Source organism: Ranitomeya variabilis, chromosome 2 (genome assembly GCF_051348905.1).
Source record: "Ranitomeya variabilis isolate aRanVar5 chromosome 2, aRanVar5.hap1, whole genome shotgun sequence".
Taxonomy (NCBI): Eukaryota; Metazoa; Chordata; class Amphibia; order Anura; family Dendrobatidae; genus Ranitomeya; species Ranitomeya variabilis.
Window position 1 is genome coordinate 48,753,737 of NC_135233.1, and position 15,872 is coordinate 48,769,608.

A 15,872-nucleotide genomic window follows, 5' to 3' on the forward strand; every position below is an offset into this window, starting at 1 on the left:
CTTTCCCAGGACAAACTTTCAAACACTTTCTCCTGTTACACTGGGGAAGTTGAGTGTGTTTTACTGTTCTACTTTCTGTCTTTTTGGCTTATTGCAAGTTCAATATAGAAGACTTAAGTAAGGAAAATGTTTCCAGTGAGAACACTTTCTTTCCATGAGGCTAAAACTTGAAATTTGGCTCTTTAATATTCCACTTTGACAAAGTTTTTCCTTTTCTGCTGACGTCCCCCATCAAGCTGCTGTGATGCTCCCCCCTTGCTAGTGTGTCTCAGGGGCAGGGCTTTCCATTAAAATGTGAATCACTAAGCTCCTTCTATATCCCCTGCCTTCTTGCTGGGCTGTGTGCTTTCACTGGACACTTTCTTCAGCGCTGGATTCTTAGGATACTGATTTATTACTGAAAAAATCCACAACACACTGGAGTTGGGCCACTAGGTTCTGTCTGAAGCTCATTCCCAGGTACTTTAACTTTATTACTTGAAGTTTGCAAAGTAAAACCAGGTTGACTGGGGAAATGACATGATAGAATTACATTAGTTCTGCAGATCACCATTGATCCTACATTTCCCCGATTATTAATATTTCATTTCTACATCATAATTCTACAGGAGCAGTGATAAGAAATATCATTTATGCACGCTGCTGCCAATAAAGGCATTTATATTAGTTCCCATGGGGGGACACCTTGAAACTCATTCTCAGTAATAAGGTGCTAATGTTTCCGGGAGACGCACATTTTGGAATATCAATCTGACAATTCAGATTTGTGATGAAATTAGCAACAAATTGTTAGAACAGTGCTCATCGTTTAATATCTCAGACATATAATAAATATATTTGGTGCAACTGGTATTACAGGTCTAGCCTTTCTACATTACCCCATATGCTGGTACAATGAATTTTGGGGGAAATTGGTGACATTCACTGACTGATACCCTAACTTCCCAAATATTTGTAATAACTATAGCGAAATATTATTATTACCAATAATAATAATAATACATAGAACATATTAACACAAGATACTGCAGCAAATCTTGATCGATCTGTGTTGACGGGATATTGTGAAATATTGGTTCTTTAGATTGTATTAATGGAAATCTTTTAGTAGGACCAATCCTGCTAAACCGTCTATACGGGCATAGAAAGTTATATAAAATGATACACAAGGACAAAATTGTTGGTGCCCTTCTGTAAAACTAGGAAAAAAACAAGAAAATGTCACTGAAATAACTTGAAACTGACAAAAGTCATTTTCAATTATTTCCTGAATATCAACTAATAAAAATCAGACTTTGCTTTTGAACTTTGGCTCAATAGAAAAAAAATTAAAATGGCCTGGAGAAAAATGATGGTACCCATAGTAAACATTGGAAATAATTTGACCATAAGTAAGGTCTGTTCTGTAATTGGCATCACAGGTGTTTACAAACTAAACGCCTACTTGAAGTGTGAAAAGTAGTCACTGTGCTGTTTGGTATCACGGTGTTTGTACACTGAACATGGAGCAGCATCACGGGTATTTACAACACTAACTGCCTACTTGAAGGGTGAAAAGTAGTCACTGTGCTGTTTGGTATCACGGTGTGTGCACACTGAACATGGAGCAGCATCACGGGTATTTACAACACTAACTGCCTACTTGAAGGATGAAAAGTAGTCACTGTGCAGTTTGGTATCATGTGTGTGTACACTGAACATGGAGCAGCATCACAGGTATTTACAACACTAACTGCCTACTTGAAGGGTGAAAAATAGTCACTGTGCTGTTTGGTATCACGGTGTGTGCACACTGAACATGGAGCAGCATCACAGGTATTTACAATACTAAACGCATATTTGAAGGGTGAAAAGTAGTCACTGTGCTGTTTGGTATCATGGTGTGTGTACACTGAACATGGAGCAGCATCACGGGTATTTACAATACTAAACGCATATTTGAAGGGTGAAAAGTAGTCACTGTGCTGTTTGGTTTCATGGAGTGTGTACACTGAACATGGAGCGGCATCATGGGCATTTACAATACTAAACACATATTTGAAGGGTGAAAAGTAGTCACTGTGCTGTTTGGTATCATGGTGTGTGTACACTGAACATGGAGCAAAGAAAGAAAAGGAGAGAGTTGTCTCAGGAGATTAGAAAAATTAGTATAGACAAACATGTTAACAGTAAAGTCTAAAAGACCAACTCCAGACAGCTTGATGATCCTGTTACTACCGTTGTGCATATTATTCAGAAGTTTAAGGTCTATGTGACTGTAGCCGAACTCGCTGGAGTAAGAGAAAAATTTATGACAAATTGAAGAGACTGACAATATGAATGATAGCCAAAGAACCCAGAACGACAGAGATAAGAGGTGAACTTCAAGGTCAAGGTATATCAGCATCATAATAACAATATGGCCGGTTCTACACACAGCAATTTTTTTCCCCCAGTTGGTCTTTATTTTTTCCCCAGTTCCACGTGAATAGAACACACATGTGCAACCAACTCTTTTTTTTATTTCTATTGGTCAGAGTGGTAGGTAATGTGCATGTGTGGTCACCGCTCCACTTAATATTTGATTGTACAACCTTTGAAATAAATAATTACAATCAATCGCTTCCTATAACCATCAATTAGCTTCTTACACCTCTCAGATATAATTTTGGACCACCCTTCTTTTACAAACTGCTCCAAGTCTCTAATATTTCAAGGTGCCTTCTCCCAACAGCAATTTTAAGATCTCTTCATAGGTGTTCAATGGGATTTAGATCCGGACTCATTGCTGCCACTTCAGAATTCTCCAGTGCTTTGTTTCTATCTATTTCTGGGGACTTCTTGAAGTTTGTTTGGGGTCCTGCTGGAAGACCCATAACCTAGGACACAAACCCAGCTTTCTGACACTGGGCACTACATTGCAACGCAACGTCCGTTGGTAATCTTCAGATGTCACGATGCACCCAGTGCCAGAGGTAGCAAAACAACCCCAACACATCTTTGAACCTCCACCATATTTGTCTGTAGGTACTGTGTTCTTTTCTTTGTAGGCCTCATTCTGGTTTCGGTAAACAGTAGAATGATGTGCTTTACCAAAAATCTCTATCTTGGTCTTATCTGACTAAAAGAGACTTTCCCAAAAGGATTTTGGCTTACCGACGTAGATTTTGGCAAACTGCAGTCTAGCTTTCTTATGAGTCTGTGTCAGCAGTGGAGTCCTCCTGGCTTTCCTGCCATAGCATTTAATTTCTTCAAATGTCGTGCTGACAGTGATGCACTCTGAGCCTGCAGTTCAGCTTGAATTTATTTGGACCTTGATTTGGGCTGCTTATCCACCATCCGGACTGTTATGACCCCAATGGCGAGGGTCTCAGAGGAACGTGGAAGTCTGCAGAATACAAAAATCCAGCTCATAGGGCAGTGGTAACTGGGTTGACCATATATCTACTCCTAACGCCAACACTAGAAGTAGCCGGGGATCATTCCTACGTTGATTCTAGATGACACGCGCCAGCCGGAGAATCTAGCTACCCCTAGTAGAGGAAAACAAAGACCTTTCTTGCCTCCAGAGAAGGGGACCCCAAAGCTGGATAGAAGCCCCCCACAAATAATGACGGTGAGGTAAGAGGAAATGACAAACACAGAAATGAATCAGGTTTAGCACAGAGAGGCCCGCTTACTGATAGCAGAATAAAGAAAGGTAACTTATATGGTCAACAAAAACCCTATCAAAATCCACACTGGAAATTCAAGAACCCCCGAACCGTCTAACGGTCCGGGGGGAGAACACCAGCCCCCTAGAGCTTCCAGCAAAGGTCAGGATATAGATTTGGAACAAGCTGGACAAAAATACAAAACCAAAACAAATAGCAAAAAGCAAAAGGCAGACTTAGCTGATATAACTGGAACCAGGATCAGTAGACAAGAGCACAGCAGACTAGCTCTGATAACTACGTTGCCAGGCATAGAACTGAAGGTCCAGGGAGCTTATATAGCAACACCCCTAACTAACGACCCAGGTGCGGATAAAAGGAATGACAGAAAAACCAGAGTCAAAAAACTAGTAACCACTAGAGGGAGCAAAAAGCAAATACACAACAGTACCCCCCCCTTAGTGAGGGGTCACCGAACCCTCACCACGACCACCAGGGCGATCAGGATGAGCGGCATGAAAGGCACGAACTAAATCGGCCGCATGAACATCAGAGGCGACCACCCAGGAATTATCCTCCTGACCATAGCCCTTCCACTTGACCAGGTACTGAAGCCTCCGCCTGGAGAGGCGAGAATCCAAGATCTTCTCCACCACGTACTCCAACTCGCCCTCAACCAACACCGGAGCAGGAGGCTCAGCAGAAGGAACTACAGGCACAATGTACCGCCGCAACAAGGACCTATGAAATACATTGTGAATAGCAAACGACACAGGAAGATCCAGACGAAAAGATACAGGATTAAGGATTTCCAATATCTTGTAAGGCCCAATAAAACGAGGTTTAAATTTGGGAGAGGAGACCTTCATAGGAACAAAGCGGGAAGAAAGCCATACCAAATCCCCAACGCGTAGTCGGGGACCCACACCGCGGCGGCGGTTGGCAAAGCGCTGAGCCTTCTCCTGTGACAACTTCAAGTTGTCCACCACATGATTCCAGATCTGCTGCAACCTATCCACCACAGAATCCACCCCAGGACAGTCAGAAGGCTCCACATGACCCGAAGAAAAGCGAGGATGGAAACCAGAGTTGCAGAAAAAAGGCGAAACCAAGGTGGCGGAACTAGCCCGATTATTAAGGGCAAACTCAGCCAACGGCAAGAATGTCACCCAATCGTCCTGATCAGCAGAGACAAAACACCTCAAATAAGCCTCCAAAGTCTGATTGGTTCGCTCCGTCTGTCCATTAGTCTGAGGGTGGAAAGCAGACGAAAACGACAAATCAATGCCCATCCTACTACAAAAGGATCGCCAGAACCTGGAGACGAACTGGGATCCTCTGTCTGACACAATATTCTCAGGGATGCCGTGCAAACGAACCACGTTCTGGAAAAACACAGGAACCAGATCGGAAGAGGAAGGCAGCTTAGGCAAAGGAACCAAATGGACCATCTTGGAGAAGCGATCACATATCACCCAGATAACGGACATGCCCTGAGATAGCGGAAGATCAGAAATGAAATCCATGGAGATATGTGTCCAAGGTCTCTTCGGGACAGGCAAGGGCAAGAGCAAACCGCTGGCACGAGAACAGCAAGGCTTAGCTCGAGCACAAGTCCCACAGGACTGCACAAATGACCGCACATCCCTTGACAAGGAAGGCCACCAAAAGGACCTGGCCACCAGATCTCTGGTGCCAAAAATTCCCGGGTGACCTGCCAACACCGAGGAATGAACCTCGGAAATGACTCTGCTGGTCCACTTATCCGGGACAAACAGTCTGTCAGGTGGACAAGACTCAGGCCTATCAGCCTGAAATCTCTGCAACACACGTCGCAGATCCGGAGAAATAGCTGACAAGATAACTCCATCTTTAAGAATACCAACAGGATCAGCGACTCCAGGAGCATCAGGCACAAAGCTCCTAGAAAGAGCATCGGCCTTCACATTCTTTGAACCTGGTAAATACGAGACAACAAAATCAAAGCGGGAGAAAAACAATGACCAGCGGGCCTGTCTCGGATTAAGGCGTTTAGCAGACTCGAGATACATCAGATTTTTGTGATCAGTCAAGACCACCACACGATGCTTAGCACCCTCGAGCCAATGACGCCACTCCTCAAATGCCCATTTCATGGCCAACAACTCCCGATTGCCCACATCATAATTTCGCTCGGCAGGCGAAAACTTCCTAGAGAAAAAGGCACAAGGTTTCATAACAGAGCAACCAGGGCCTCTCTGCGACAAAACGGCCCCTGCCCCAATCTCCGAAGCATCCACCTCAACCTGAAAGGGAAGTGAGACGTCAGGCTGGCACAAAACAGGCGCCGAAGTAAACCGGCGTTTCAACTCCTGGAAAGCCTCCACGGCAGCAGGAGCCCAGTTAGCTACATCGGAGCCCTTCTTGGTCATATCCGTCAAAGGTTTCACAATGCTAGAAAAATTAGCAATAAAACGACGGTAGAAGCTAGCGAAGCCCAAGAACTTCTGAAGACTCTTAACTGACGAGGGCTGAGTCCAATCAAGAATAGCTCGGACCTTGACTGGGTCCATCTCCACAGCAGAAGGGGAAAAAATGAACCCCAAAAAGGGAACCTTCTGTACACCAAAGAGACACTTTGAGCCCTTGACAAACAAAGAATTTTCACGCAAAATTTTAAAGACCAACCTGACCTGCTCCACATGCGAATCCCAATTATCAGAAAAAACCAAAATATCATCCAGATAAACAATCAAAAATTTATCCAGATACTTCCGGAAAATGTCATGCATAAAGGACTGAAAAACTGAAGGCGCATTGGAGAGCCCAAAAGGCATCACCAAGTACTCAAAATGACCTTCGGGCGTATTGAATGCGGTTTTCCATTCATCACCTTGCTTAATGCGCACAAGGTTGTACGCACCACGAAGGTCTATCTTGGTGAACCACTTGGCACCCTTAATCCGGGCAAACAAGTCAGACAACAGCGGTAAAGGATACTGAAATTTGACAGTGATCTTATTTAAAAGCCGATAATCAATACAAGGTCTCAAAGATCCGTCCTTTTTTGCCACAAAAAAAGAATCCCGCACCAAGAGGGGAAGAAGACGGACGAATATGTCCTTTCTCCAGAGACTCCTTGATATATGAACGCATAGCGGTATGTTCAGGTACCGACAGATTAAACAGTCTTCCCTTAGGAAACTTACTGCCTGGGATCAAATCTATAGCACAGTCACAGTCCCTATGAGGAGGCAGTGCACTGGACTCAGACTCACTGAAGACATCCTGATAATCAGACAAATACTCCGGAACTTCCGAAGGCGTAGAAGAAGCAATAGACACAGGCAGGGAATCCCCATGAATACCACGACAGCCCCAACTTGAGACTGACATAGCCTTCCAGTCCAGGACTGGATTATGGGTCTGTAACCATGGCAGCCCTAAAACAACCAAATCATGCATTTTATGTAAAACCAGGAAACGTATCACCTCGCGGTGTTCAGGAGTCATGCACATGGTAACCTGTGTCCAATACTGCGGTTTATTTGCTGCCAATGGTGTAGCATCAATACCCCTAAGAGGAATAGGATTTTCCAATGGTTCAAGAGCAAAACCACAGCGCTTAGCAAATGAGAGATCCATGAGACTCAGGGCAGCACCTGAATCTACAAACGCCATGACAGGATAAGATGACAGTGAGCAAATCAAAGTTACAGACAGAATAAATTTAGGTTGCAAATTACCAACGGTGACAGGACTAACAACCTTAGCTATACGTTTAGAGCATGCTGAGATAACATGTGTAGAATCACCACAGTAGTAGCACAAGCCATTCCGGCGTCTATGAATTTTCCGCTCATTTCTAGTCAGGATTCTATCACATTGCATTAAATCAGGTGTCTGTTCAGACAACACCATGAGGGAATTTGCGGTTTTTCTATCACATTGCACCGAATTAGGTGTCTGTTCAGACAACACCATGAGGGAATTTGCGGTTTTGCGCTCCCGCAACCGCCGGTCAATTTGAATAGCCAGTGCCATAGTATCATTCAGACCTGTGGGAATGGGAAAACCCACCATAACATTCTTAATGGCTTCAGAAAGGCCATTTCTAAAATTAGCGGTCAGTGCACACTCGTTCCAATGTGTCAGCACGGACCATTTCCGAAATTTTTGGCAATACACTTCAGCCTCGTCCTGCCCCTGAGACATAGCCAGCAAGGCCTTTTCTGCCTGAATCTCAAGATTGGGTTCCTCATAAAGTAAACCGAGCGCCAGAAAAAACGCATCAAGATCAGCCAATGCCGGATCTCCTGGCGCCAGCGAAAAAGCCCAATCCTGAGGGTCGCCCCGTAAGAACGAAATAACAATTTTTACTTGCTGAGCAGAATCTCCAGATGAACAGGGTCTCAGGGACAAAAACAATTTACAATTATTCACGAAATTCCTAAACTTAAACCTGTCTCCGGAAAACAGTTCAGGAATCGGTATTTTAGGTTCTGACCTAGGATTTCTGATAACATAGTCTTGTATGCCCTGCACACGAGTAGCCAGCTGGTCCACACTTGTAACCAAGGTCTGGACATTCATGTCTGCAGCAAGCATAGCCACTCTGAGGTAAAGGGGAAGAAGAAAAAAAAAAAAAAAAAAAAACTCAGAATCTTCTTTCTTATAATCCCTCTTCTGCAATGCATTAAACATTTAATACTGGCCTGGCAAACTGTTATGACCCCAATGGCGAGGGTCTCAGAGGAACGTGGAAGTCTGCAGAATACAAAAATCCAGCTCATAGGGCAGTGGTAACTGGGTTGACCATATATCTACTCCTAACGCCAACACTAGAAGTAGCCGGGGATCATTCCTACGTTGATTCTAGATGACACGCGCCAGCCGGAGAATCTAGCTACCCCTAGTAGAGGAAAACAAAGACCTTTCTTGCCTCCAGAGAAGGGGACCCCAAAGCTGGATAGAAGCCCCCCACAAATAATGACGGTGAGGTAAGAGGAAATGACAAACACAGAAATGAATCAGGTTTAGCACAGAGAGGCCCGCTTACTGATAGCAGAATAAAGAAAGGTAACTTATATGGTCAACAAAAACCCTATCAAAATCCACACTGGAAATTCAAGAACCCCCGAACCGTCTAACGGTCCGGGGGGAGAACACCAGCCCCCTAGAGCTTCCAGCAAAGGTCAGGATATAGATTTGGAACAAGCTGGACAAAAATACAAAACCAAAACAAATAGCAAAAAGCAAAAGGCAGACTTAGCTGATATAACTGGAACCAGGATCAGTAGACAAGAGCACAGCAGACTAGCTCTGATAACTACGTTGCCAGGCATAGAACTGAAGGTCCAGGGAGCTTATATAGCAACACCCCTAACTAACGACCCAGGTGCGGATAAAAGGAATGACAGAAAAACCAGAGTCAAAAAACTAGTAACCACTAGAGGGAGCAAAAAGCAAATACACAACACCGGACTATCCTGCGTTGCAACCTATCATCAATTTTTCTCTGCCGTCAACATCTAGAGTTCCATGGGTTGTAAGCTTCTTGATTATGCTGCGTACCATGGACAAAGGAACATCAAGATCTCTGATATGGACTTATAACTTTGAGATTGTTGATACTTTTCAACAATTTTGGTTCTCAAGTCCTCATATAGTTCTCTTCTTCTCTATCTGTTCTCTATGTTTAGTGTGGCACACACAGACACACAATGCAAAGATCAAGTCATCTTCTCCCCTTGTTATATGGCTTCAGGTGTGATTTTCATATTTCCCACCTCTTTTATTTGCCACAGGTGAGTTTGAACAAGCATCACATGCTTGAAACAAAGTTTCTTGCACACAATTTTGAAAACATACCAACAATTTTGTCTGGCCCATTCTTGGGAATTTTTGTGACATGAAGTCCAATTTGCCTTTTTCTCCTCTGTTTTTGTTTTGTGTTGTTCCAATACACACAAAGGAAAATAACATATATAATAAAACGTGTAATTGCAAATGATTTTCTAGGAGAAATACTTCATTTTCTGGAACAATTTCAAGGGTGCCAACACTTTCGGCCATGACTGTTTGTCCACCCCTGTATGCAATGTAGGTTGATACCTTTTACCTATGCTAATACAATATTGCAAATTATCAAGACATAAGAGATATGACCCACAGAACATACAGTTGTTTCCATCTATTTGTGGGTGATACTATTTGTATTCCATGTTGCTCCAGTACTGTTGCTTCAGTGGTCCTTGCCGGGATCAGATGATATCCCATCCATCAATCACTTGACTAACCACTGGGGCTACTTTTTGGCTGTAGCAGTCAGGTTATTGATGGGTGAAACATCATCATGCTCGGTGAAATTACATCAGGTTCCTCAGCAAACCTGACCACTGCAGTCAATCATTGGCCTCAGTGGTTGACATCTGTGTTCAGCTTCCATACATGCACACGTGACTTCTGAGGCCAGTGACTGGGTGTAAGTAGTGTCGGACTAAAGTGCTAAGGGCCCATTAAGAGATTCTGACGGTGGCCCATTCTAGAGCTATATGTAAATATTACCCGACCCTGGTCACAAATTTGGCTATGCTGCTATATAATAATAAACTGAGTAGTCTGTTAAATGAATGATCCTGTCCTTGTGTGAACATGTTGCGATAAGTGTACTGTGCCAAACATAAGGTTTGGAGGTCCTTCTCCGGCACAGTGGCCCACCGTGGGATTTACTTGTTCGCCTGTTGGCCACACCAACCCTGGATGTAGGGATCAAGTGACTGATGAATTGTGTGACATCACTTACCTGGGACAACTGCAGCAGGGGCGGTGGAGTGATGGGGGTTTCAAGAAGTAACACTTAATTTTTTAATTTCTAAAAATTAATAGAAAAATCCTTTTGACTACGGCAAGGAATGATACAATGACTAAGCAGTCAATGTACATAAGTCCGGAAAACCCCATTAAGCCAGACACTAACATCTGTAATAATGGCATTTATGATTCATAAGCCTCGTGGTGCCTTGTCTTCTACTCTGAGGTAGTGGCTTCATGTCAAATGTTTCAGCAGCTGTCTCTCGAAGGTTTGTGCTCCCATTGTGCAGTGGTTATGGAACTAAACTTTCACGTCTTTTTTATTATTATCTTTTAGCCTCCCAAATGTCCTCCAGATCCATTGTGGACTCGATCATAAGACCACCATTGATGGCTCAAAATACTATTCAGGATCAAGTTCAGGTGGCAGAAGAGCTCATCTCCAGGAGTTGAGCTTTTCTGTCTTCGATTCTGAACAGTATTTTGAGCTATAGTTGGGTGGTTCGATCTGCAGGACATTGAAGAGCCTACTAAATATAAAAGAAGGGTTGAAAGTTACACTTTAGCTCGGTTCTATACTGCTGTGACATTTTTGGTCCATGTGCAAAACAGACCACACACGGACCAATGTTTAAGTGAGCATGAGCTCTACTGTCATCTGTTTTATGGATAGTGCTTGTGATGACCGGCAGGTCCTGCACGCGAGCACAAGGATCTACAAAAGGGATCGAGTCACATCTGCAATTTGTGAACGTGACGGCCCTATTATTTCAACGGTCATCTGACCCCAACCTACTGTATACGCAGAAAAACACACACATAATCAGTAACCAAACAAATTAATATGTAACACAGAGCTATAGAGACAACTCTTTTCTCCTTCGTCCTGGACATGCTTGGCTGGTGCTGCTGTGGGCATTCATGTTTCCCCTTATGATAGCGATAGGCCTCTTTCACACTTCCGTTGGCAGTATCCCGTCCTAATGCGTCGGGAAGACGTACCGACGGATGTGTAGAAAATAGTGTTAAAACGTATGCAACGACGGATGCGCCGCCTGAGTTTTTGTAGTGTTGATTTGGGATTTTGTATTCCGGGGACGAGAGAGAGAGAGAGAGACTTTTCCCCGAGTTGGAATATGCTTCTGGAGCGCCCCCACACCGCCGCAGGGCCGAGGGGTACCCGGAGCCGGGCCTCTGGGTCTCAGTCTCGGGGTTGTCACGGTGGCTAGACCCGGTCCATGGCCCTGTCCGTCAGTGGGGGACGTCCGGTGTAATAGGTGGTAGTAATGATAGCGGTGGAGCGGTGCAGTTGTGGGGTGTAAGTCGCGGTAAATAACGAGGACACCAGGTTGCAGTCTCTTTACCTCTTTACTGGAGATCTCTGAGTCCTCAGTCCAGAACACGGTTCACCAGGCTGCGCAAGTCCGGCCGGTCCAATGGCACCTCCAGAGTTCTCCTCTCAGGTGGAAATCTGTGCCTTCCTTCTAGCGCTATGTGTTGTAGTCCTTCCCTGCTGTGCTTACGGAAAGTAACCCCACAACGGTTGTGTCTGTTTCTTAAGTTCCCTCACAACTCGATTTGATGTTCCTCTGCAATCCACCCCTTCCCTGTATTCAGGTTGGAATGGCACCCGTTTGTCAGGTAGGCCTGGAGTTCTTCCGGGACCCTAGAGTCGCCCCTCTCCCGCAATTGCCCCCCAAGACTTCATAGGTGATATGTGGTAGACAGCCCGCCTGAGACCGACTGTCCTGCCGCTGTTTGGAGTATGGCTTGAAGCTGTATTCTAATCCACTCCCTCGGCGTTCCGGCCACCGGTATTGCGCCTCAGCAGGGTGCTGCCTCTTTCAACAAAACCCCTGCTGGTATTCTCCTTCTGCTTGATCTCGTTTCTCACTCAGCACAATCTATCTCGCTTCTAGTCCTTTCTTTGAGTCCCGCCGCTTCCAGGAGCCTGCGCGGACCCGTTACGTTCTTTCAATGCCAAGCCTCTGCCAGGATCCCACCCCTGGCAGAGACCCTACAGTCTCTCCCTTCACAACACCCCCTGCCACAGGGTGTTGCTCCGTTCAATCCCGTCAGCGTTCTCTCTAACTTTCTGCCTGACCCCCAGTTTACCCACTATGGTGGGGAGTGGCCTAATGAATAGCACCCTTAGCTCCCCCCGGAGGCCCAGCTGTGAAACATATTGGTGTCTGTGATACCTGATTGGAGGAACTCCTTCGGTGCCATCGAACGTACCATGGCTCCCCTTAGCGGCGAAGCCACAGTACTGCAACGACCAGAACTCTGGGGCGCTGCACTCCCCCCTGGTTAAACACAGTACTCCGGGACTGGGAAGAAAAACAACAATACAGATTAGTAAACAGACATACAATTTTGTTGAGTGCAAAACAATAAGTATACTTGAACAGGCTTCCCTTTATGGGAGGTGAGGACACTTTTAACGTTACAAACATGGTCAACATTATAAATTACAGGCTATGCATAACTCCTGTTACCCAACCGGGTATTCTACTTAGTGCAAATTCTGGAACAATAAATTAACATTGCCTTTAAGAAACATACACTCTTAGTTTACCAAAGGCCTTCCTATAATCACATTACAGGGTAAGGTAACTTCACATTCTCCTACTTTGAACCTGCAGGACCGCCTGTCCCTATGGCACCAGACCTACTGCCTCTCCTTTCTTTTACAGGACCGCCCTGTTCATCCAGGGCCTACTGCCTTTCTCTACTATACATGGTATAGACATAACATTCCTTTCGTTTAAAGAACTCTGAGCCAGCTCTACTCGGCTCCTTTAAGGACTCACTCTCTAACCCCTACGGGTCACTCTCTGTCCTTAGTAACAAAGTAACTTTCAATGGGGACGCGGGGTTTACCTTCTATCCTCACCTTCATTATTACTTTGCTTACTTTCAACTATGCAGACCTCTATCTCTACCCCTACGGGCTCTCTGCATCTTTTCTTTCTGCAAACATTATTTAGACATTTCAACAAATTCAACACATATAACTTAGCATGTAAAACAGTTACATTTCTTTTTAAGGCATCATTATGGCATTACTGTTCTGCAACAGTATCTCTCTCAAGTTCAGTTTCTCACATCCCCTTTAAGAGGAGACCAAGTCTTTCTAAGGTAGCTCGTCTTCTCAGCCTACCAGCCCACGCAAAGGTTCCGGTATGGTATCTTCGCAAAGTGTCTTTAACTAGAACCGGTAGGAAAGGTATCTTCACAAAGTGTCTTTGGCTCAAACAAATAGGGCAAATATCTTCGCAAAGTGTCTTTGGCTAAAACCAGTAGGGAGCACCTTTAAGAAGGTGCAAACTATTTACAAGGGAAGTTCGAATCATGCACAGTCCATGATTTCTGCAGTTCTTTAAACTTGTGCAAAAATTTTAGGAAAACTCAGAACAAACACAGGGATCCCGGGTCAACAAAGGGATCCATTAACCCTGGGCGGGTTTAGCAGCAACAGGAACAAAAGAACAAACAGTAACTATTTACATTTTTCAGGTTTCCGAGGTTTACTCTTTTTCAGGCGGCTCGGGCTCCTGCCCCCCAGCCACCGTGGTGCCAGCGTCCGCGGTTCGAACGTGAAGATGAACTCGACTGGCCAACTCGGTGGCCGCAACCAGGCGCACCGTTGCGATGGTGACAAGATCGGGTGCTCCTGGGACCAAGTCCGAGGCGGTAAGGGTCGCGGCTCCAGACATACACCGCCGAACATTCCGTGCATACCACCCGAGCGGGTTCTGGTGGCGGCTGTAGGTCACCGAATCCCCCTTTTGCAAGGGTTCTCCACTACGGCCACAGCAGGGAGCCCTCACGTTACAATGCGCAACAAAAACGTCAGTATCCAATCCTGGCTCGTGTATGAGGCCCCACCCTCTTCTTGCATGGTAGGCCAACACAGTGCCCCGCCTTGTCACGTCTCTGTCATCCCATGCCGGAGGGGGTTGTTGTACTTTCGATGGGCCCACCGACTCGGCCTCTTTCCGGCCTTTCCACTGTAGAATCAAGCACTGTCTATATTGTTCCCATGTAAGCACCGCAAGAGTGGACCCGTTCTCCCGGGATCCATCTGCTCTAAACCAGGGGGTGTCCCACCGAAGAACTACTCCATCTAAGCTCACATCCACAGGCTCCCCCACTCCAGTCGACAGCGGTGGCACCATCCTTCCCAGGTCATCGGGGGATAGCACCATTAGCCCTGCCGAGATAAGTCGCTCCCTACTGCGATAGAGGTGGGTCATGGAAGCGGGCTCGCGGAGGGGAGCAGGGACGCCGGCCATACCTGCGCCCAATATGGTTCCATCGGTGTCGCTCCGGTCCGTTAACGAGGACGCTAGAGTCTGCTGCAGCCCGGACCGGGGCTCCTCCAATGGGATGCTCGGATTCGGCTCCGCTGGCCGTGGTTCCTCCTCCTCTAACTCCGAGGTCGGGATTGGTGGACGCAACTCCGCTGTTGGGTCCGCAGGCTTCCGGTCCATCTCCGGTGAAGAAGGGCAGGCCGGAACTGCTTCTTCCTCGCTCAGGCACTCGCCGTTCATCATCGCTGCCTGATAGTCGGTGGCAGTGCATGCACCTAACTCCGCCATTTCTCCGAGGTCGGGCTTCTCCGTCACCAGCCTCTCGCCGTTGCATATCAAGGGGTGTTTCTCTTCTGCTTTGGGGCAGGTCATTCCTCTGCAGCCAGAAGTGCAGGGGGCGGTAGCCATTTCTCGCGCCACACTGGGAGTCTCCGCCCATAACACGCCCTCCTTCCCCTTGGGTATAGCAATGGCGGCGCCTTTTGGCGGGAACTTTTGGCGGCTAATGGCGCAGCACAGTCTTACAATAAAGTACAGTCCAAGCACAGTAAATCACAGTCTCTAGGCACACATGACCTGATTCTTCAGGCTTAAGTAGATCCTGTTCGTGACGCCAAGTTTGGAGCGCCCCCACACCGCCGCAGGGCCGAGGGGTACCCGGAGCCGGGCCTCTGGGTCTCAGTCTCGGGGTTGTCACGGTGGCTAGACCCGGTCCGTGGCCCTGTCCGTCAGTGGGGGACGTCCGGTGTAATAGGTGGTAGTAATGATAGCGGTGGAGCGGTGCAGTTGTGGGGTGTAAGTCGCGGTAAATAACGAGGACACCAGGTTGCAGTCTCTTTACCTCTTTACTGGAGATCTCTGAGTCCTCAGTCCAGAACACGGTTCACCAGGCTGCGCAAGTCCGGCCGGTCCAATGGCACCTCCAGAGTTCTCCTCTCAGGTGGAAATCTGTGCCTTCCTTCTAGCGCTATGTGTTGTAGTCCTTCCCTGCTGTGCTTACGGAAAGTAACCCCACAACGGTTGTGTCTGTTTCTTAAGTTCCCTCACAACTCGATTTGATGTTCCTCTGCAATCCACCCCTTCCCTGTATTCAGGTTGGAATGGCACCCGTTTGTCAGGTAGGCCTGGAGTT

The 15,872-nt window shown here is 46.3% G+C and overlaps 1 protein-coding gene across 1 annotated transcript in view; it reads left to right on the forward strand.

Moving 5' to 3' along the window:
• Positions 1-332: 332 nt before the first annotated feature.
• PLEKHH2 (pleckstrin homology, MyTH4 and FERM domain containing H2) overlaps positions 333-15,872 on the forward strand; it is a 220,612-nt gene continuing 205,072 nt past the window's right edge. Inside the window, exon 1 of the mRNA XM_077282384.1 lies at positions 333-459. The gene's annotated coding sequence lies outside the window, so the exon portion shown is untranslated. The remainder of the gene's footprint in view (positions 460-15,872) is intronic.